The sequence below is a fragment of the Periplaneta americana genome, chromosome 4 (assembly GCF_040183065.1).
Source record: "Periplaneta americana isolate PAMFEO1 chromosome 4, P.americana_PAMFEO1_priV1, whole genome shotgun sequence".
Lineage (NCBI taxonomy): Eukaryota > Metazoa > Arthropoda > Insecta > Blattodea > Blattidae > Periplaneta > Periplaneta americana.
The window spans coordinates 120,572,789-120,595,108 of NC_091120.1; the positions used below are offsets into that span (position 1 = coordinate 120,572,789).

The window sequence follows — 22,320 nt, forward strand, 5'->3', positions numbered from 1 at the left end:
GTGTGTAGCCTGAGAGGATAGGGAATGAGCAAGAGGAGTGGGAATGAGCTAAGAGAACAGAGAGTGAACTGAGAGAAAAGAAAGTGGACACAGAGAATGTTGAGTATATTGAGAGAACAGAGAGTGGACTGAGAGGACAGAGAAGGGGCAGAGATTACAGAGAGTGAATTGAGAGTACATTGCGTGGATTGAAAGGACGGAAAGTGATACATAGAAAACTGAGAGGATGGAGTGGGCTGAGGAGAAAAAAGTGAACTGAGAAGACGCAGATTGGATTGAGAGGAGAGAGAGAGAGAGGGGGGGGACTGAGGTAGTAGAACAGGGAAAGGAAACAAAGTGGTCGGATATCAAAGAGAGATTACTGAAATTACAGTGAGTGAGCATAGAGAGGACTGAGAGGAAAGAATTCTGACTCGGAGTTTCCCCAGTCTTTGTCTTCTCAGTCTTCTCTCTATCCTCTCAGTCCACTCTCTGTCCTCTCAGTTCACTCTCTGTACACTCAATCCACTCTCAGTTTTCACCCCACTCTGTCCTCTCAGTCTACTCTCTGTCACCTGAGTCCATATTCTGTACTCTCTGTCCTCTCAGACTACTCTCTGTCCTTTCGATCCACACTCTGTCTCCTCTCTGTTCTTTCCAAAGACGTTGTAGTTATATATCTAGACACACAACTGGCGCTGGTGTCGTGTACAAATTTGAAACCTCTCGCGCAGGTTCGCGCTACGCCATATTTGGGGAGCACAAATGATTGTTTCTATAAATCATTCCGAGTTTAGAAAATACCATTGTGTATATAGGCGTTTTCTTAGCGGACATCCAACTGCACTGTAATATAACTAAACTTATTTACTTATTTTATAACGTATAATAAATAAATATAAATACTGCAACTAAGCATTGCTTTAAATATAAAAGCTTTATATTGCTCATAAATAGACTTATTAGTTTATTTATATTTCCAATGACAGAAAACATGGGATGCTTTTACTTATGTTATTTTATAAAAGGTAAAAGGTAAAGGTATCCCCGTAACATGCCATGAAGGCATTTGGGGGGCATGGAGGTAGAGCCCCATGCTTTCCATGACCTCGGCACTAGAATGAGGTGGTGTGGTCGGCACCACGCTCTGAGGGGGATGTCCTCTAAAAAGATGGCTATATACTCAATGGTATTTTCCAAACACATAACGCACTTTAATAATAATCCTCAATGTTTTGAGAATCAGAGGCGATATCACTCTTTAGAACTTTCAACTGCAGACATTCATTGCAGTTCCCTCATTCTTACATCATTCTCAATGACAATATTGTGAAAATGTGTTTGCATTGCTCGCTTTGTTCTTAACATTAAGAAAATATGGTCAATTTATCGTACATATTAGCAGTAAACAAAATCTCTTTTCTTTTTTCTTTAACGAAAGAATAATCGGTATCTTATCATATCATCATTTGAGATTATAGAAATGTGTCGCTTAAATGAAAGAGCGATTATACAGATGTTGAGAGAGAATATGGCAGATTACGATCCAAGGGTCTCTCTTACATAGTGTGAAAAACAATGTGATAACAGTAGAAAATTTGTACTATCTTTCTACAACTATAGGAACATATTTTAGAAAATGGTTTCCCAGATTCCCCCCGAGAATCACATTTTAAACTTATTAAACTGACCATAGAAGTAGGCTTACATGAAGAAGCGTAGCTCAGTCGAATAAGGCCTGCCGATCCGAAGTTGCGCTCGGGAGCGGGTTCGATTCCCGCTTGGGCTGATTACCTGGTTGAGTTTTTTATTTCGATATCCTCAATCGTAAGGCTAATGTCAGGCAATCTATAGCGAATCCTTGGCCTCATCTCTCGAAATACCATCTTGCTATCATCAATACCATCAATTTTAAATAATCTAATAGTTGATACAGCGTCGTTAAATAGCCAACTAAAAGAAAGTACTACATAAAGAACAGGTGTCACCATATAGCTTAAAGTTACCAGTACAACACGACTTTACATAAAAAAAGTTCAAAGACAAGATTTAACGAAATCAATAATAATATTGATGAACCAATAGGCAAGATGTTCTGTAAACTACACCTCAGTTCTATTAGGCCTATATGACTGATCCATGCATGTGACGTTTATTTCCTACTACAGTTGTGATAATAAATTAATGTATGGTAGGCCTACTTATATTTCAAACTAAACATTATGTACTTGTTTTTATTTTACAGGTGTCTATTATGTGAAATGAAAGCAGATAAATAATAATTGTTCGTTTCTTGTTCACATGAAAGCAAACCTGTGTTTAAAATATAGGCCTAATGTAATGCCTTACATAGCTGGCAGTGTTTTGTTAATAATAGTTAATACTGATAATTTTCTTTTCATCTGAACTATTACTGCAATATGCATTTGTATTTCTGTTCGCTATATATGTTATCAAATAACTATTGAATGTCTTTGGTTAAAGTATCAAATTGTTCCAGTCTTCTTTTGTTTCTTGTCAAACTAACGTAACCACTGTACGCTTGATTATGTCCATAACATGGTTGCTTTAAATGTTAATAGATTTTTTTCATTTATCCATTCAGATTGATTTATAAGATATACAAACATACGAATTAAACATTCAACATTGCATAATACAGCCTTCTGCTATCCGGCGCTTTCCCCAAAACATGGCGACGGACGCAAGCTTCAATTTGTCCGTACTCTAAACTTCTGCGCAGCCTCGGCTGTAGGGGCTCGGTTCTTTCAGTCCACTCTCTGTCACCTCAGTCTACTCTCTGTCCCTTCCCTATTCTCTCAGATCACTCTCTGTTCACTCTCTGTCCCATCAGTCCACTCTTTGTCTTCTCAGTCCATTCTCTGTCCCCTCAGTCCACTCTCTGTCTTCACTCTGTCCTCTGAGTCCACACTCTGTGCTCTCAGTACACTCTCTGTTCTCTCAGTCAACTCTATCCTCTCTGTCTACTCTCTCTTCTCTCAGTTCACTCTCTGGTCCCTCTCTATTCTTTTAGATCCATCGCTATTCCCACAGTGCTCCATCTATTCTCTCAGTCTACTCTCTGTCCTCTCAGACCACTTTCTGTCCTCTCAGTCCACTGCCTGTCCTTTCATTCCACTCTCTGTAGGCCTATTCACAGTCCACTCTCTGTATTTTAGTCCACTCTCTGCACATTCAGTTCTCACTGTCATTTTTGTGCCTTCTCTGCCCTCTGTCCACTCTGTCTCGTCTCAAAGTTCAGTTCATGAAGGAAAGAGAAGACTGAGAATAAAACAGACTGAGAAGACTGAAATTTAGTGAAAAGGGTTTAATATGTAAGGTTTTTTTTAGATTTAGATTTACCAGCAAATCTTTCATACCCACATTAATGAATTTTAATTTTAAGGGGTTCGAACTAAGGAGATAACACGCTCAATATGTTCAAACTACAATCCGATATTTAACGGAGGGGGTTCATTATATATACAAGTTCAGATTTTTCCTGCAATTCTTTATTCCTACAATAAGCAATTATACATTTTCAGGGCTCGAACTCAGAAAGTAATTTGGTCATTGGGTTAAAACTACAGATTGTAATGTGGCGGAAGATTTGCATTGTGTATACAAGGTTCTAGTTTTTGCTAAAATTTTTTATTCCTTTAATAAAAAATTATAAATTTTCGAGGCTCAAACTCAGAGAATAATACCGTCATTGGGTTCAAACTACAGGCTGTAATTTGGTGGAAGATGTGCATTGTGTATACAAGTTTTAAAATTTTCCTGGAATTTTTATGTCTCTAACCCCTAACCCCGAAAACTTATAATTCTTCATTAGATCTAAAAGAATAGAGAGGGACCAGAGAGTGAACTGAGAAAAGAGAGAGTGGACAGAGAGGATAGAGTTGACTGAGAGAACAGAGAGTGTACTGAGAGCACAGAGTGTGGACTCAGAGGATAGAGTGAAGACAGAGAGTGGACTGAGGGGACAGAGAATGGACTGAGAAGACAAAGAGTGGACTGATGGGACAGAGAGTGAACAGAGAGTGATCTGAGAGAATAGGGAAGGGACAGAGAGTAGACTGAGGTGACAGAGAGTGGACTGAGAGAACAGAGGAGACAGTGTGGATCGAGAGGACAGAGAGTAGTCTGAGAGGACAGAGAGTACAGAATATGGACTCAGGTGACAGAGAGTAGACTGAGAGGACAGAGTGGGGTGAAAACTGAGAGTGGATTGAGTGTACAGAGAGTGAACTGAGAGGACAGAGAGTGGACTGAGAGGATAGAGAGAAGACTGAGAAGACAAAGACTGGGGAAACTCCGAGTCAGAATTCTTTCCTCTCAGTCCTCTCTATGCTCACTCACTGTAATTTCAGTAATCTCTCTTTGATATCCGACCACTTTGTTTCCTTTCCCTGTTCTACTACCTCAGTCCCCCCCCCTCTCTCTCTCTCCTCTCAATCCAATCTGCGTCTTCTCAGTTCACTTTTTTCTCCTCAGCCCACTCCATCCTCTCAGTTTTCTATGTATCACTTTCCGTCCTTTCAATCCACGCAATGTACTCTCAATTCACTCTCTGTAATCTCTGCCCCTTCTCTGTCATCTCAGTCCACTCTCTGTTCTCTCAATATACTCAACATTCTCTGTGTCCACTTTCTTTTCTCTCAGTTCACTCTCTGTTCTCTTAGCTCATTCCCACTCCTCTTGCTCATTCCCTATCCTCTCAGGCTACACACTGTTGTCTGAGTCCTCTCACTGTCGTCTCAGTCCACTCTGTCCCTTCATTCCATTTTCTGCCCCTCAGTCTACTCTCTGTAATCTCTGTCCACTTGCTGTTCTCTCAGTCCATTTCCTTTCCTCTCAGTCTACTCTCTGTCCCTCATTCCATTCTCTGCCACTCAGTCTACTCTCTGTACTCTCAATTCACTCTCTGTAATATCTGTCCACTTTCTGTCCATTTCCTTTCCTCTCAGTCTACTCTCTGTACCCTCCGTCCACTCTCTGGTCTCTCAGTCTACTCACCATCCTTACTCTCCACCTTCTTGTCACTCAGTTCAGTCTCTGTTCCCTCTGTTCTCTTAGCTTACTCTATATCCCTCAGTGCTCTATCTATCCTCCCAGGCTCCTCTCTGTCCTCTCAGTCCACTCTCTGTACTCTCAGTTCACTCTCTGTACTTTCAGTTCACTCTCTGTACTCTTAGTCCACTCTCTGTACTCTAATTCCAGTCTCTGTCCTCTCAGTCCTTGCAAAAGTTTCTACAGCTATACGACATTCGTCACAGCGTTATATCAACATGCCAACAACACCTAAAGGAACGGCAAAGGTTAAGCACGGATTTTATACGATTTCGCGTTTTCCTAACTATATAAGTGCAATTGACTGAACACATGTGAAAATACAATCACCAGGTGGAGGAGATGCAGAAATCTTAAAAAATCGCAAGGAATTTTTTTCAATTAATGTGCAAACTGTGTCTGATTCTTCCTTGTTGATTCGAGACATTGTGGCTAGGTGGCCGGGCTCATCTCATGACTCACATATTTTTAATTCTTCAAGAATTAAGAGGCGATTTGAAGATGGAGAATTTGGTACAGCCATTCTAGTTGGAGATAGTAGATATGCTGTACAAAATTATCTCATTACACCATTGACAATTACACACACGCTAGAGGAACAACTTCTTCAGGAGGCCATCATAAGGACTAGAAGTCCAGTAGAGAGGAGCTATGGGGTATAGAAAAGAAGATTTCCTGTTTTAGCTACTGGAATCAGACTAAAATTGGACAGAATTCAAAGTTTAATTGTGGCAACAGCTATTTTACACAATTTAGCTTGCAATGAGAATGAAAATATACCAGTTGGATGCCATTAACGCTGTGCATAACTTCCCTTAAGCAATTTGACTATAATTATATGTATATTTACCACCTTTGCTTATCATACAAATTGAATGAGTTAATTAGTCATATTTTCCTCATTAACGTTTTCGGTACGTAACTTGTACCATCTTCAGATGTTTGTATATTATTTTAATTGTAAACCAAGCCTGTGGGTGCATGTATCTGGACTGAAATGGTCAGTGTTTTTGTGTATGCTGTGCGGTGTCGGTGAAGTGTTGTCAACAACTTAATACAAAAGAGAAAAACAAAACTACATAAAAAAGAATACACAACATTACAGCCTGAGAAAACACAAAACAAAAAACAATGGCATAGTTTAACATATTACGGCAAAATTACAAACAAACTTAGCAACTTTTTCAAAAAACAAAATATTAACATAGCCCCTCGTACCAACAACAAACTAAACAATATAATTCCCAATAATACCAACCATAATGAACCCCTCCTAAACAGCGGCATATACCAGTTAAACTGCAAAAATTGCACCAAAACATATATAGGACAGACCCGGCGCAACTTTAAAATAAGATTTAAGGAACATACCTCTGATTTCGTTTATAATAGAAATAGATCTAAATTTGCACAACACCTTATAGAAGAAAACCATGAACTCGCAAACATTAATGACACCCTGAAAATACTAAAAATCACAAACGACCCTACAATAGAAACGGCAGAACAATTTCATATTATAAAAGAACACAACTCAGGAAAACCTCTACTAAATGAACAAATAGCCAACATAAATAACCCACTCTTCAATTTATTCAAACTACTCCCGCCCAAACAATCACACACACAGATTACACCGACACCCCCTCTACTTCCGGAAACAGATATTATAACTAACTAAAATACTGTGAACAAGTCCTTCGCTCTAGTATCAGCCTAGCATCAAGCACGAGCAGACCAATACATCCATAACTGTAAGTTACTTTTCTTACATAATAGGCACTGCAGTTAACCATACCAAAGGAATTTCCAATACAATTACAAACATCCCCAACTTTATAAATTAATTTAATCATATTGTTACAGACACGCCACGGACCTGACAATCTTCATCCTGTTATAACATTACATAAGCCATCAATCTAATAGAAGTGTCTCAACATCACTTTTAGAAACATAGTCATGTCACGACCTTGCGTCCAACTCAACGCTAAACAAGATCACCACAAGTGCCTCATCTAACTTCCAACCAGCAGTGATCACATACTTCACATAGTCAAAGTGATGTAAAAACTAAGTGCTTTTAAATATTTTATATCGTTTTAAACAGTTTTTAAACAGTGTCTTACATAGTGTTTTAAACAACGACAGAAACATTGCAATTCAAGTTTGATAAAGTGTGGTACCAAATAGCATATAAGAGTTAAGGTGATCATTTGTGTAATCATGACAACACTTCACCGACACCGCACAGCATACACAAAAACACTGACCATTTCAGTCCAGATACATGCACCCACAGGCTTGGTTTACAATTAAAATAATATACAAACATCTGAACATGGTACAAGTTACGTACCGAAAACGTTAATGAGGAAAATATGACTAATTAACTCATTCAATTTGTATGATAAGCAAAGGCGGTAAATATACATATAAATATAGTCAAATTGTGACAGCTTATCGGTATATCTTCAACATGAAATTCCCTTAAGCAGCTAACAACCACCCAAATGTAGCAGAAAATAATGTCAGGCGAAACCATCTTATCCATCAATACTTCCATGATTTGTTGGTGAACCAGTGAAGGAGGAGATTAAATTAAGATAAAATAAGTTTCATTCTCTGCAGTACATGTAACATTGTTTATTATTCATGTTAAACTTGCATATTTTCAAAAGTATATTATAACTTTACTTCACTGGAAATTAAGCATTACCAGCACCTTGTCCATCAGTACGTTCATGACTAAAATTTGTTTGTGAATCAGTGAAACAAAGGGATGAAATTAACATAAAGTAAGTTTCATTCACTGTAGTACATGTAACATTGTTTATTATTCATGTTAAACCTGGATATTTTCAAAAGTACCGGTATTATAACTTTACTTCACTGAAAATTAAGCAGTACCAGTAACTTACACCATAATTATTAATCCTAAAATGGTTATTTTTTTAAAACCTGATATATTATCTTGTGTGGTGTAGCTTTAGATGCAACACAACCATCATAATATAGAATCTAATGATGACATGACTCAACTGTAACTATGTTGTATAAAATATTACTACTGATACATAAATATTTTAACACATTATAGTGTAGCCACAATTTATGTAAAAATTCCACTTTATTTTAATTATGCAGTGATGTTAGAAGTTGAAATATATCTGCATTTGTATCAAAATTATATTAATGTCGGATTTCAATGAAAGAAAGTAACTAATTGCTTGAAATACGCAGTGTGTTTATTTTATAACATATAAGAAATTAGCTGGAGGGAATATACTGTATATTTCATATTATGTTCATGTTTATTAAAATAATTAGAAATGAAACTAACAATTGATTTATGAACATTTTGATGTCATGTAATAATTAAGCCTAGCCTACTGTTTTTTTCTTATGTATTATTACTATATTATAAATAAGCCATATATAAATTATGTGATAGGTGATAACATGCAATAAATTTCGTTTTTCAATTGGAATTAAGTTAAACTGCCTACTGATTAACTTATTATTCAATTATTTAAGAAGCTACATAAATTTAAATATCTTCTGTTTTAAGTAGCATGATAACCTGATGTGATATGTTGAATATGGTATTATTAATACAGTGAATGATATAAACCGAATGACATTATGAAAATATCAAAATGACATCATAACATATTACGACCACTACAAAACTGAAGTTATCAATATATAAGTTAAATATATGTTACCTAATGTGATTTAATATGTTAGATTAAATTTTTTAATTTAAATAAAAAAGAACATATAGACTTGAACAAAATGAACACCATAACTACTTCAAAATCTTGTGATTTCAGTTAGCTGTTTGTTTTAAGGTGCAATTCCCTATTCCTAACATGAAGTTCAAGAATTCTTCTTTTCAACTCAAGATCAAACTCCTTATATTTTATAGGAAGTTCTGTGAGTTTCATTTTCTAAAATTCTTCCTTTTTTTCCTGAATTCTCCATTGTCTGAACACAGGACCTTACAGTGTACATTAATCAGCTTATGATAATCTGATCAAAATTCATAATGGACGATGAAGGAATCGTACAGTACAACCAACCGTTTACTGAAATAAAAATAATACAAGAGGATGACGCCTATTATGAATATTTAGGCCCTGGGTTTAGGTCACTGGAAAAACTGGACAGAGCAAATGTTGGCACCCTAACCTCTTTCTTTAACTTTATCCCTTCTATTACCAAACAAAAATGTGAAACAATACTTTTGCCAATTCACCAAACAAAAGGCTGTTTTTATTTAATTATTTATAAATATTCATTTTGGACCATGTATTTAACAATTATTTCAACATCCTACCTTAAAATACTTTTTATTGCTCCCTTGCTCTGGGTATTTGCCCATTCTAGCCAATTATAAACTAGGGCTTGTGAATATTACATAACTATATTAAATCACTTACTACAACTTTAAAAATAAAAGCTATTTCCCTTAGAATTATCAAGATCCTGGGTACATCAGGTAGGCCTAATTTAGTGGGTTATCGAACACGTTAAAAAGCTGGAAGTTGTCTTCTTGAAATTAATGGAGATCATGATTTTCTGAGGGAACGGAATAAACTAAAGGAAATTAATTGTTATATTAAAATAGATCCACATATGCCTCCAGATAATGCACATTAAAACAAGACACAAGTTATTGTACGATCTTGCCTATCACAGAAAAGTGGAATCGAGAATACTTTCCAATAAATTCAAGAAAACAGCTGATTAAATGATACACAACACTTCACATGGGTATAAATGATTTATTTATTTGTGAAACTAGTAGATGCATTTCTTCTTTATTCGCGTTGATTTGATTATAGCATCAATTCTTTGTAAACAGCTGACATGTTGAAAAGTTGAAAACGTATAATACGCGCCATCAGTAATCTTGGCTCTGATTGGCTAGTTGTTGTTGTTATTCAGTGTAGCCAACACTTGAGAAGCCTTGAGCATCTGGTGCCAACATTACTTTAAACGTGTGGGCTGCCAGCTTTTTATGGAGAAAATGGAAGCATGTTTAAACTGAATAGTAAAGTTGAACGTGTTTAATTTGTCCCAAGTTTAACTAACTTTGAAGAAAACGGCCCTAAACGATGCATTATAACTGCCGCCATTTGTTATGTTGAGTCTCAGCCTAGATCATATATAAAACAGATTGACCAAGCTTATATTAAATTTAGACGCAACTGGAAAATAACGGACGCTATGCGTCGCTAGTGTCGAGAAGTGAGCTTGCAATAACAAACACTAGATGGCAGAGTACCTGAACAGTACATAGAGTAATATGACTGTGGGATGACTTTTTTACGTCATGCCACCTCCAAATTTCTTTCTCATTGTAATGTGAGGTTATGTTACAATAAGACTTTGATGTGTCGCTAAATTGTAGTAAACAGAAGCTTGTTTTACCCAAATTCATCAACACACATAGATCACATTTTGGTACATGGCTGATATAATGTTGTTTGCGTTCAATATATAATCTCTCATCATTTGATGTACGAAATCTAATTGTTTTTAATTTTCAGTATACAATACCTCCCTAGCAACAATTATCACAAAATACTAAAAAGAGCAGATTTGTCTGCGTTTGTTGAATGCACATAATGATGCTCACGAAAAGGCACTAATTTATTTTGTGTGAACAAAATTACAATTTTTGAATATGAAGGAAAAGCAGGTATCCCTCTTCTGAAATTTATTCGAAAGGGGAAGAATTACAACTCCCTCCCCCCAAACATGTTTCCTCTTTTGTAGGCCTATATGTTTTCATTTTACATGTGTATTATATGATGCGATATGGAAGCAGATAAATAATAACTGTACGTTTCTCGTCCACATTAAATTCAACGTGTTCATAACGTAGACCTGATATATTGCTTCATGTAGGCTACACAGCTGGCAGTGTTCTTTTTACGAATAAGCGGTCGTACTAATCACTTTCTTTTCATCTGAACTATTGCTAGAATATGCGTTTGTGTTTTTATTTGCTCTGTATGTTGTTAAATAACTACTGAACATCGTCTTTGGTTAACAAATTGTTCTAGTATTCGTTTTATATCAGTCTTACGGTATTGAATTATGTCCATAACGTGGGCGAGATATTATCAGGCTGGAAAATTCGCTCTGAATGCATTTTTTTACACAATTTTCTAATTTTCAGCAGATTTACGATACCCTGAGCGGTTTCTCTGCCAATGCAGAGTTAATTGCAATATACGGTAATTCTGTTATTTTCCTGACACTTTTATATCCGTTCTCAAACGTACTGATTTTAGATTCTTTACCCTACTGTAGATATTTTGCTCTCTACAAATCATCGTTAGTCAAATGAAATAGCCTATAATAGTTGTTTGCAACGAATTAGTAGACAACCTCAATCCCTCCTGACTGCCTCCCTTACGAATTTCTTTCTCACTTTAATCAAATTTACTTTATACTGGTCCTTAAATTACTGAAACTAGTGCTGAGGTAGTTACGGTGATTTCTGAAGTGAAAATCGTTCAATTTATAAGGGTGAAATCAAAAATAACTTTTGTAGCCTTTCCTTGTCCTTAATTGGAAATTTGAGTAACTTCATATGACGACAATATTTCTTCCTTCTTCTACAGTTAACATAATCGCAGATGGGCATTTCTAAATGAAGTTTGTTACACAGAAACCTTTGAGACAATATTGACACTTGAAGTTCTTTATATAGTTCATCTATAAGAGTTAAATTAGCGCTGAGGTAGTTTCCTTCATACTCAGCCTATTCACCTTACATACATGAGTCTGTAACAGGTTAGGTTTGGTCAGTGCTGTCATGGTAATTTTTTTCTTGGCCATACACCCCACCCCTTGTTTTCTCCCTTGAAATATATTTTACTCTCCTGTCTCTATTTCTCCAATTGTCATTTAATTATTTTTTTTAATATTAAAGAAGAAGTAAAGAAATTGTTTTGCTTTACAATTTAATTGTACAAGTTTGATTTAAAGAATACACCATGTAGCACCACCATAGATGCACACTTGTGTCGATGAATCTTGGAGTGTATATTTGCAGCACTTCTTGTTTTTCAACCATTATTTTATATAATTCTGGATTCCAGTGCTGAAGAGGTGGATAATTTTTGTTTATGAACATCAAACAAAATAGGCAGTAGGTACAGTAGGAACAGGAAGAGATGATCTAAGATCTGTATAGATCTCCATGTACAAAACTTAGGCACCCATATGCCGTATGGCTCCTTACAGACAAAATTTTCATTTTCCCATACGATTAATTAAAAAAAATTGTAGGTTCCATACAATATATGGCCTCGTGTGGCCTCCATGACAGCACTGGGGTCAGTTAGTTTAGGCACTTTTACACCTTGCATATACAATCAAATGCATCTCCACAAAAAAAATGCCTTATAAATTGAACGGTTTTCACTTCAGAAATCACAGGAACTGCTTCACCCAGGTAAGTAGTTAGCAGTTAATCATTTCAAAGCTCTTGTTATATTATGAAATAGCATCACACAATGCTGCCAAAATAAATGTTCCCAGTGTTAAAATTACAGAGTGTAAATTTCGCTTAGGACAGTTTTTGCTCTGGAAAATTAAAGGAAACAAACAGTATATCAAACCAGCAGCTGAGACACAAAGCACCTGAAATTCGAAAGTGGTTAAAAATTTTTATATTTCGTTCTTTCTTATTTACCAGCAACAGAAGTACCAATATCAGATTTTTTGCAGAGCTAATATCAGAGGCCCCTCCTATTAGAGAATGTTTTGAATATTATTATATTCTGGAAAACTACATTGGCACATCAACCTCCCCTACACCCGCCTGAATTCTGGGCTGAAGCACGAAAATTTCGAAATGTACAAACTACAGATGCGGCAGAATATTACCACAATGGTCTTCAGCAAGAATTTTGTAAGACATATCCAAATATCTTCATGGTCATTATATGTATTAAAATAAAACATATACTACATGTGAAGTACCTACTAAAAATGAGAGAAATAGAAATGGGAAGGACAATAAAAAAAGTGGAATGGACAAACACTAAGAAACTATTCATCTTGAATCAGTATGAACAATAGGACACTTTTTTTGGTGTTAGTGGTATAGAATATGAAATTAAGTTGCATCAATAAGTTTTTCGAGTTTAGCATTACTTTAAGTATTTATTGTCCCCCTGTTGGAAAGATGGAATTACTTTGTTTGAAACTTGATGATATTTTATTGTACCTTAACTCAATTTATTAAGGTACAATAAAATTCAAAATAATAACTGCAGGCCATTTTAAAATAAATCTGTTGGATGTAAATTATTTCTTAATTTATTATGACCATAAAGGTATTGTTACAAGCGATAGATTGAATCATTTTTATCTTAATAATTTAATGTAGGATGATTATTTCGGGAATTGTTATGCTCTAAATTGTGAGGATATTTTAATACTTTTTTAAAATATAAATTTGGAATATGTTTCCAGTTGGTAAAGAGTAATTCAGAGAGACAGAGGTCTCAAGCATATTTATTGACACATGCCAGAATTATTAAATATGAAAAAAAGAGTTCTTGCACTAACATACTGTTTATAAAGTAACCAAATCTTAAGAAATACAGTATATGTACTGGTATTCTATATAAAGGCATAGGAGTGAATATAAATCTGTTTTAAGGAATTCCTATTTAATATTCCTGCTATAGGAACATGACAAAATAAATACAACGCAGCATGGAAGCTAATTCAACTCTTATCGAGTATTGTTGATGAGATGTGTTATGAAGGTAGACCGAATCATTCAATATAAATGTATAAATAGGACGAATAATAATAGATTAATTTCAGTGTATGTAGTATCAAAACTGAAAGCGGTAACTAGTCTATGAATGATGTCTTAACAAGTATAAATAAAATGGACTCTTGACAATAGATACACACATTTGGCTTCAGTAATAACTAGGACTTCAAGGAATTTATGGTAGCTCACCTGTCAGGCAAAACTCTGAATAATCAGCATTGTCCAACTATAGAAGCGCGATTAAAAAGTATTTTTTTCCCCACCCATTACATATGATTGCTTTTTTCAAGTCCCGGTAATAACATTATTAAATTAATTATCCCACATATTTGGGTGGTGCCTTTCTTTGTTTCTGACATAATTTATGAGAGTTTCTCTTTTATACTTCAATAGAGAAATATAACTTTCAGTGGACAATGAACGTGTAACTCTAATGGAACTCTAAGAACCACAGCATTAATGTTTTCTTCTTTTCTTTCATGCCCTTTAGTTTTTGTTGCAGATAATATCATGCTATTGGATAATTATACATGCACCTTTCTAATAAAATTGGCATATATTTCACTGGTCTCAGAAGTAAAATTAAATGTATAATAGCTTCTCGGTGCAAAATATTTACTGAAAATTATTATAGGATTTGAATATAAATGTCACTTCTCAGGCAAGGTTATTCGTGGATGACTGTATAATATACAGAAAAAATTAGTGATAAATCTTATATCACCGCCTTGCAAAACTAGCTTGACGTTATTGAAAACTGGACTACAACAAATAAAATTAAAATCAATGTGAGCAAAAGTAAATCAATATGTATCCTTCTGTAAAACACAAAATTAAATTCGTCTCATATACCAATTAAATGGATCACCAGTGTCACAAGTAAACACTTAGGTACTGTATATATTTTAGTAACAAACTGGTTGAAATAAGTCACTAATATTACAAGGATAGCCTGGAAAACACTACATTTCTTTATGCGTATTCTTAAGAAAGCTAACTGAAAGTCAAAAGAATTAATGTACATAACCCATGTTCGGTCCACTGCTGTGGAGTAATGGTAGGCACATCTGACCGTGAGATGAGTGGGCCCGGGTTCAAATCCTGATTGGGGCAAGTTACCTGGTTGAGGTTTTTTCCGAGGTTTTCCCCAATTGTAAGGCGAATGTCATGTAATCTATGGCGAATCCTCAACCTCATCTCGCCAAATATCATTTCACTATCATCAATTCCATCGATTAACCTAGTAGTTGATACAACATCGTTAAATAATCAATTTAAAAAAAGACGTCAGATAAGCAGAGGAAGTTACAAAAGCTTGTAGTGGCGAAGAATTTAAAGCGTCTGTGTTAAAAAAAGGGAAATACTACAAATGGCAGAAAAAGTGGATAGCCTATATTGATGTATTTGTTACGTGACATTACACAGGAGATATCACCACATATAGTTAAATCCGAAAGTGTACTTTAGTGTAATTTTTTTTATTGGGTTATTTTACGACGCTGTATCAACATCTAAATTATTTAGCGTCTGAATGATATGAAGGTGATAATGCCGGTGAAATGAGTCCGGGGTCCAGCACCGAAAGTTACCCAGCATTTGCTCGTATTGGGTTGAGGGAAAACCCCGGAAAAAACCTCAACCAGGTAACTTGCCCCGACCGGGATTCGAACCCGGGCCACCTGGTTGCGCAGTCAGACGCGCTGACCGTTACTCCACAGGTGTGGACACTTTAGTGTAATCAAGTGTTGCTTTGTATAATAAGAACTGTAGGCACAATGTATACGGTAAATCTCTATATGCATTTGAAAAGATTAGTAATCAACTTGACAGAAATGTTCGTGTGTCACAATATAATTTGTAATATTTTATTTGTTAATGGCACTGTTATTTTTATTAAAGTATGCGATTTAGCAGTTACATGTACTTCACAAATGTCTTAATTGTTTCAAAAACAACTAAATGCATTTATGACATTTGGCACAATAATATGAACATTTTCCATTTTGGTAATAAATTAAGTGGCAAGAAAATGTTCATGTGTCACACCATATAATATTTAATATTTTTTACATTATTAATTATTCCTTTTCATTATGATTTTCTGTTTATATTTTGGAATGCTTACGTTAAAAAACAGTGATGTGTCTTTCATGAACTCCTAAGTATTTGATTAAGTATCCTGTGAAGATCATAGTTACTTCGAAAATGTTACGTGTGTGACTATGGAATGACCCAACAGTATTGTTACAAATTACAAAACCTGAAACTGTTAGAATGGGATCAGGAGTAGTGACGAAAAAATGTAATGTTGTAGGCCTACATCAACATGACTATTTTAATCCAGTTTCTAATAGTTTTTAAGGTTTGAAGGCCTTTTGAGGTAGCCTAAACAGTATTGAACATGCGAGGGAAGGGCTATTTCTTGGTAATGGATTAGGTCTGTATATTTTATAATATTATTAACTATATATTGTTAAAGTACCTAGTAAATATCGTAATATGTATATTATATAATACTGTAAACGAGACAATATCACAGGCTGCAAACTAGATTATTCTTGTTTTTGTATAATTATACGAACATGTCTGAAATAAACAAGACTACCATTGGTTAGGTTAGGATAGGATTACTTATATATTGTAATCAGGCTATATGCACAAATTTTCCAATATACTACTATCATAACTAAATAGGTAATGTTAACATTAATTTTCATAAGTTTTTGTGGTGCAAATTAAAATAATTCAAAGTATAACAAAACTCCGACAACATTATACTTATGAACGTCAAATTCTCTTATTTTATTTATTTTTCAGTGTTTAGTCCCTTATTTCCCATTGTTCTTTGGATTTATCATTAGTGAAATATCAATTAACGGATAAATTATGTTATACACTCAGTTGATAATATAAATAATATTCACGACAAATATATAAAAACAGAAGAGATAACGAATCATAATTTAGTCCACCGATAACTTTATAACATGGTCTAAAAATTCTAGGTAGATTGGCTTTGCGCGAGACTCTGCATTGTATTCTATTCAATACAAAGGCGTACTTTATCTTATCTCTCCGCTTCGCCCACGTGACAACTATAATTAGAACTCCCTCGTTCCGAACTTGCCTAGGTCATATAGGCCAATAATATTTATCCATGGTCATCAATTGTCAGTACATACAGTACATACCGTTGCTTACGAGAATATCTCGTAAGCAAGAAATAATCGATTTAGACCGACCAGACCGGTTCAGAGTTCGTGTCTCGTGATAGTGTTGGTCATTGTGCCATCTGTTGACGATTATTGAACTACATCAAGCCGGCCTCGACTGCAAACCCTAAAGCCTATATAAAAGAGCTATCTGTTAGTATATATGATCTAGGGTCTCAGCTATTGTGAAATGTACCTGCTAAAACGGTTTAAAGTACATATTACTGTTAGTGCACCAGCTTTATCTATGGTGTGGTAGCTCCTTTACTTGTCTGTGTCTTGCGCATGCGCAGTGACCCATCATTGGACTTTCAAAAATTTCTTGCGGGACACTAACTGCAGTTTCTCCGAACCTATTTTATTTCTATTATATAGAGTGGTTATAATCAGGGAAAGGATTTATATGTAAATACATATTTACTTATAAAGCTAATATAATTTATATTTTGCATTATCTTTATGTTTCACAATGTGTAGGGTTGAAAAATCCTACTTTTATTTTCCATATTTTTCCATATTTTAGAGTTTAGTACATATTTTCGTTAATTTCCATATATTTTCCATATTTCATATAAAACAGTCCATATTATATTAGGTTTAACAATAAAACAAAACAAAATTCCATTAACTTTTAAAAATACATTTCAACAATAGAGATTTAAACACATGTTCAGTAATCCCTTTAACATCAGAGTTATTTGAAAATTAGCAGTCCTATCAACAATGGGAAAGTAAGTTACAAAACTGTATTAATTTAATTTAAAATTTTTAACAGACTTCAGTTGTGCAGCTCAACAGTTAAATGCCAGTCAGAGTACACATAGGTTCAGTTTTGTAAATCATACTATAAAGACGGTAAATATGCCAAAAGTACGTCATTCAGTCAATTTAAAATCAAAACTAACAAGTTACATTTCAGAATTTAAAGAAGATGGTTTATCAACTGACAATAAAATATTATTTTGTAATTTGTGTCAGTGTGCAGTATCATCTACACAAAAGTTCCTGGTGCAACAACACATTACAACTAGTAAACATCAGGCCAACAAACAACTAAATTCCAAGCAGAGACAATTGTTTTTAACACAACCAACAACATCGAATGTAAGATCTGAGTTTAACATCGACCTGTGCCGTTCTCTCATCTCTGCTGATATTCCTCTCTACAAACTAAAGAATAAGGTCTTCAGGGAATTCCTTGAAAAATATACTCAACATACAATCCCGGATGAGTCAACACTTAGGAAGACGTATGCTCCATCCATCTACGATGAGACAATACAGAAGATAAGAGATGAAATTAAAGATAGTTCAATTTGGGTTTCCATTGATGAGACTCCCGACAAAGAAGGTAGACTTGTTGGTAATGTAGTTATCGGTTTGTTAAGTGAACAATATTCTGAACGAATTCTTTTACATTGTGATGTTCTAGAAAAGTGCAATAACAAAACTATAGTTAAACTGTTCAACGAAGCTATGGGTATCCTGTGGCCAAAGGGTATTATGTACGATAATGTGTTATTCTTTATTAGCGATGCTGCCCCTTATATGGTCAAAGCTGGACAAGCATTATCTGTTGTATATCCTAAATTGACTCATTTTACTTGTGTGGCGCATGCATTTCATCGTGTGGCAGAAGTGGTCAGAGACAATTTCCCTAAAGTAGATTTGTTGATTTCATCAGTGAAAAAAGTATTTCTCAAAGCTCCCAGTAGAGTTAACGTGTTGAAAGAAATGTACCCTGAAATTCCATTGCCACCAAAGCCAATTTTAACTAGATGGGGTACATGGCTAGAAGCAGTTGAATATTATGCCGAACATATAGACTCTATTAACAATGTTCTCCTTGCATTGGACTCTGAAGATGCAGTCTCAATTGATACTGCGAAAACAGTTACCTGTGACATAAGTGTGAAGAATGACTTAGCTCACATTCAGCATACATTTTCATGCATCATAAAAACGCTCAAAAGTCTCCAAAATAGGCACCTTTCACTATCTGAAAGTTTTGAAATTATAAATAGTACTGTGGAACAACTGAATCGTGGTAGAGGTAAAGTTGCAGATGCAGTAAGAGCTAAGGTGGACACTGTACTTTCAAAAAACCCTGGATATGAAGAACTACAAAAGGTTGTTGCTGTGATGAGTGGTGAATCAACAGTGAAGATTAACTTGGACTTATCCCCAGCAGACATTGTGAAATTGAATTATGTACCAGTTACTTCTTGTGACGTCGAACGCTCTTTTAGTCAGTATAAATCTATCCTCAGAGACAATAGAAGAAGATTCACTTTTCAGCACTTGAAAGAAATGTTTGTAACCTATTGTTATGGTAACAGACAATAAAAATTGTGTTTTGTTGAAACTACATTGGAAGATAAGGTACGTCCATTATATTTTTTGTTTAGTTTGATTAAAATGTACCAATATTTAACGTACATAGTCATTTTTTTTATAATTTTAAGTCCATATTTAATTCCATATTTTGGTAAAAATCCATATTTAATTCCATATTTTGGTAAAAATAACTACATATATATTTACATATTTCATATATTTTTAGTCCATATAAATCCGTTCCCTGGTTATAATTAAACTGACGGTCTTCAGCGTGGCACAGCACAGACTCTAATGATCGTAGGAGTGTGAAACCTCGTAAATATTCTAATTATGCAATGCGCTAGCGAATTATGCCAAAAAATAATTCGTTCCAAGTCACACCACTAGGTGTAAATAGGGCGCTGTAAGCAGTCAAAACGGGCAATTGTCTGTAACTCCGACGTCAGTATGTTCTTCCGGTTGCATTGTATTGTGTCAGTTCCCTATTGCTTGATGACGCGTATTGATTCCATTAGTGAAGTGAATGTTCGTTTAAAATTTAGAAGGTTGAACTTTTCCTTGTGAAACGTAATGGCTGTTGAGAAGAGAGACCGTGCACTGCTAGTGAAGTTGTTTTACCAGAATGGCAGCAATAGCAATGCTGCATCGCGGGAATATGCCGACAGAAACAGTGACCCATATCAATTAATGGACTGAAGAAAATGATAAAAAAAATCGAAGAAACAGATAAATTACTCGTAGAAGTCGCACTAGGGAGAGGATGGCGGCCCATCCCCATAGAATTCGTTGACGAAGTTTCTGAAGTTGTAGCTGGCCGTGCAGCACATGACTCCAATTCTGCAACCAGTGCTCGAGCTGTGTCACGTGAATTGTCGCTCCTCTGGTCAACAGTTCGCAAGATTTTTCGGTGCATTTTACACTGTTATTCCTACAAAATTCATACTGTGCAGTAATTGAAACCCCTTCAGTTTAATTATAACCACCTTGACGGTGTTCAGCTTGCCACAGCACGGAGTGTAATGATAGTAGGAGTTTAAAACCTCGTAGATATCCTAATTAATCAATGCGTTTGCGAATTACTCCAAAAAAAATAATTAGTTCCACATCTTGCCACCAGGTGAAGATATGGTGCTATAATTAGTCAGAACGTGGTATAGGCGCAGAAAAATGGGAGGAAAGATCAAACACATGATAACGGCACGTTTAGTAGAAATTATGGTTACAACACTGTTTAACATGGCCTCCCACCTCAGCAACATGTTGCATCCGTAACGCGGCATGGTCGACAGTTGCTCGCAGCATATCTGGTGAAATCAGAACGACATGTCTTTGTATGCTAGCCTTTAGGTCAGGCCATCCTCTCCCTGGTGCGATACCTAATTCACCTCTTTCCTTGAAATTTTGCATCATGTTGTTCAGCCCATTAATTGTCATGGGACCTCCTCTCAACTGTTTCTGTCGGCGATATTCACGCGATGCAGCGTTGCTATTGCTGTCATTCTGGTAAAACAACTTCACTAGCAGTACACGGTCGCCCTTCTCAATAGCCATTGCGTTTCTAAATTTTCAACGAACATTCACTCCACTAGCGGAATCAACGACTATTATAACGTCTTTGGAATCAACACGCGTCACCAAGTAACAGGGCACTGACACAATGCAATGCAACCGGAAGAACATACTGACGTCAGAGTTACAGACAATTGCACGTTTTGACTGCTTACAGCGCCATATTTACACCAGGTGGCGAGACTTGGAACTAATTTTTTTTTTGCATAATTCGCTAGCACATTGGTTAATTAGCATATCTACGAGGTTTCACACTCCTACGGTCATTAGAGTCCGTGCTATGCCACGCTGAACACCGTCAATTTAATTATAACCACCTTGTATATTAATAACTTACTGATGCTTGATTTGTCATAAATAACGGCAATATGTTTTCTTATGCAGATGATACAGTAGCTATTTTCAGAGGTTTAAAATGGACTTGGACCACAAAGCAAACAATGGTATGCATCTAATAAAAAATGGCTAGATTCAAACATACTATTTTTAAATATGTCTAAAACAACGGTTGTACCCTTTTTACTAACTTCACACAATGTAATACATCTTCACTATATTCACAATCCTAATTGTACAATTTCTCTCAATTTTTCTCATGTTTAACCATTTGTACTGAAATTAAATATCTAGGAATACTAATTGACCAGCACCTTATATGGGAGACATATATTGCATTTTTACGTAATAAATTGCGCAAAATTATATTTAGATTTGTTATACTTCGTTCTTACTTCCCTATTAATGTTTTAAGATTTATTTATTTATCCTTGATGCAATCTGTACTGTATGTATTACGTTGTGGGATTGTTGGTTAGGCCAGTGTTTCTGATTCCATAAGAAAGCCGCTGGGTTTATTACAAAAGTCAATAATTAAAACTTGTCTGAAAAAGTCTATTGATTACCCTACTAAATATCTTTATTTGGATTTTAACGTTTTCAAATTGGAGCAGATGTATATATATATATATATTTTATTATTAACTTTCTTTCACATGAACAAGAACAATTTCAACACATATAATTATTATAATACGAGAAGAAACATATTTCTTTTTACAGAATCTAAAATTTCAACGGCTGCTGGTATGAAACATGGCTTCAAGTAGGGCTAAAAATATAAGGTAACGGAGAGTAAGTGTGCTCGGTCGAGTAAGAGTGCTCTTGTGAATATTTCATAGTTGGTATGCCTACTGCAAAATTGGTTTGCATTACTCCATTGAGTATGGATTATTGACAAGGTTGAGACATACTTTGATCGAGCCGCAGAAGAATCTCTATTTAGAAAAGTGTGTAAACATTTTGTTTGAAATCACATGCAATTTTTTCAAAAGA

General features: G+C 35.2%; 1 protein-coding gene across 3 annotated transcripts in view; it reads left to right on the forward strand.

The window, feature by feature from the left end:
• The window catches only part of LOC138698156 (alpha-tocopherol transfer protein-like), a 251,949-nt gene that overhangs the window by 36,430 nt on the left and 193,199 nt on the right, over positions 1–22,320 (forward strand). Inside the window, exon 2 of one of the 3 annotated variants that reach the window (XM_069823904.1) lies at positions 22,048–22,119. The exons of the other annotated variants lie outside the window; for them this stretch is intronic. The gene's annotated coding sequence lies outside the window, so the exon portion shown is untranslated. The remainder of the gene's footprint in view (positions 1–22,047; positions 22,120–22,320) is intronic. 3 annotated transcript variants of the gene reach the window in all.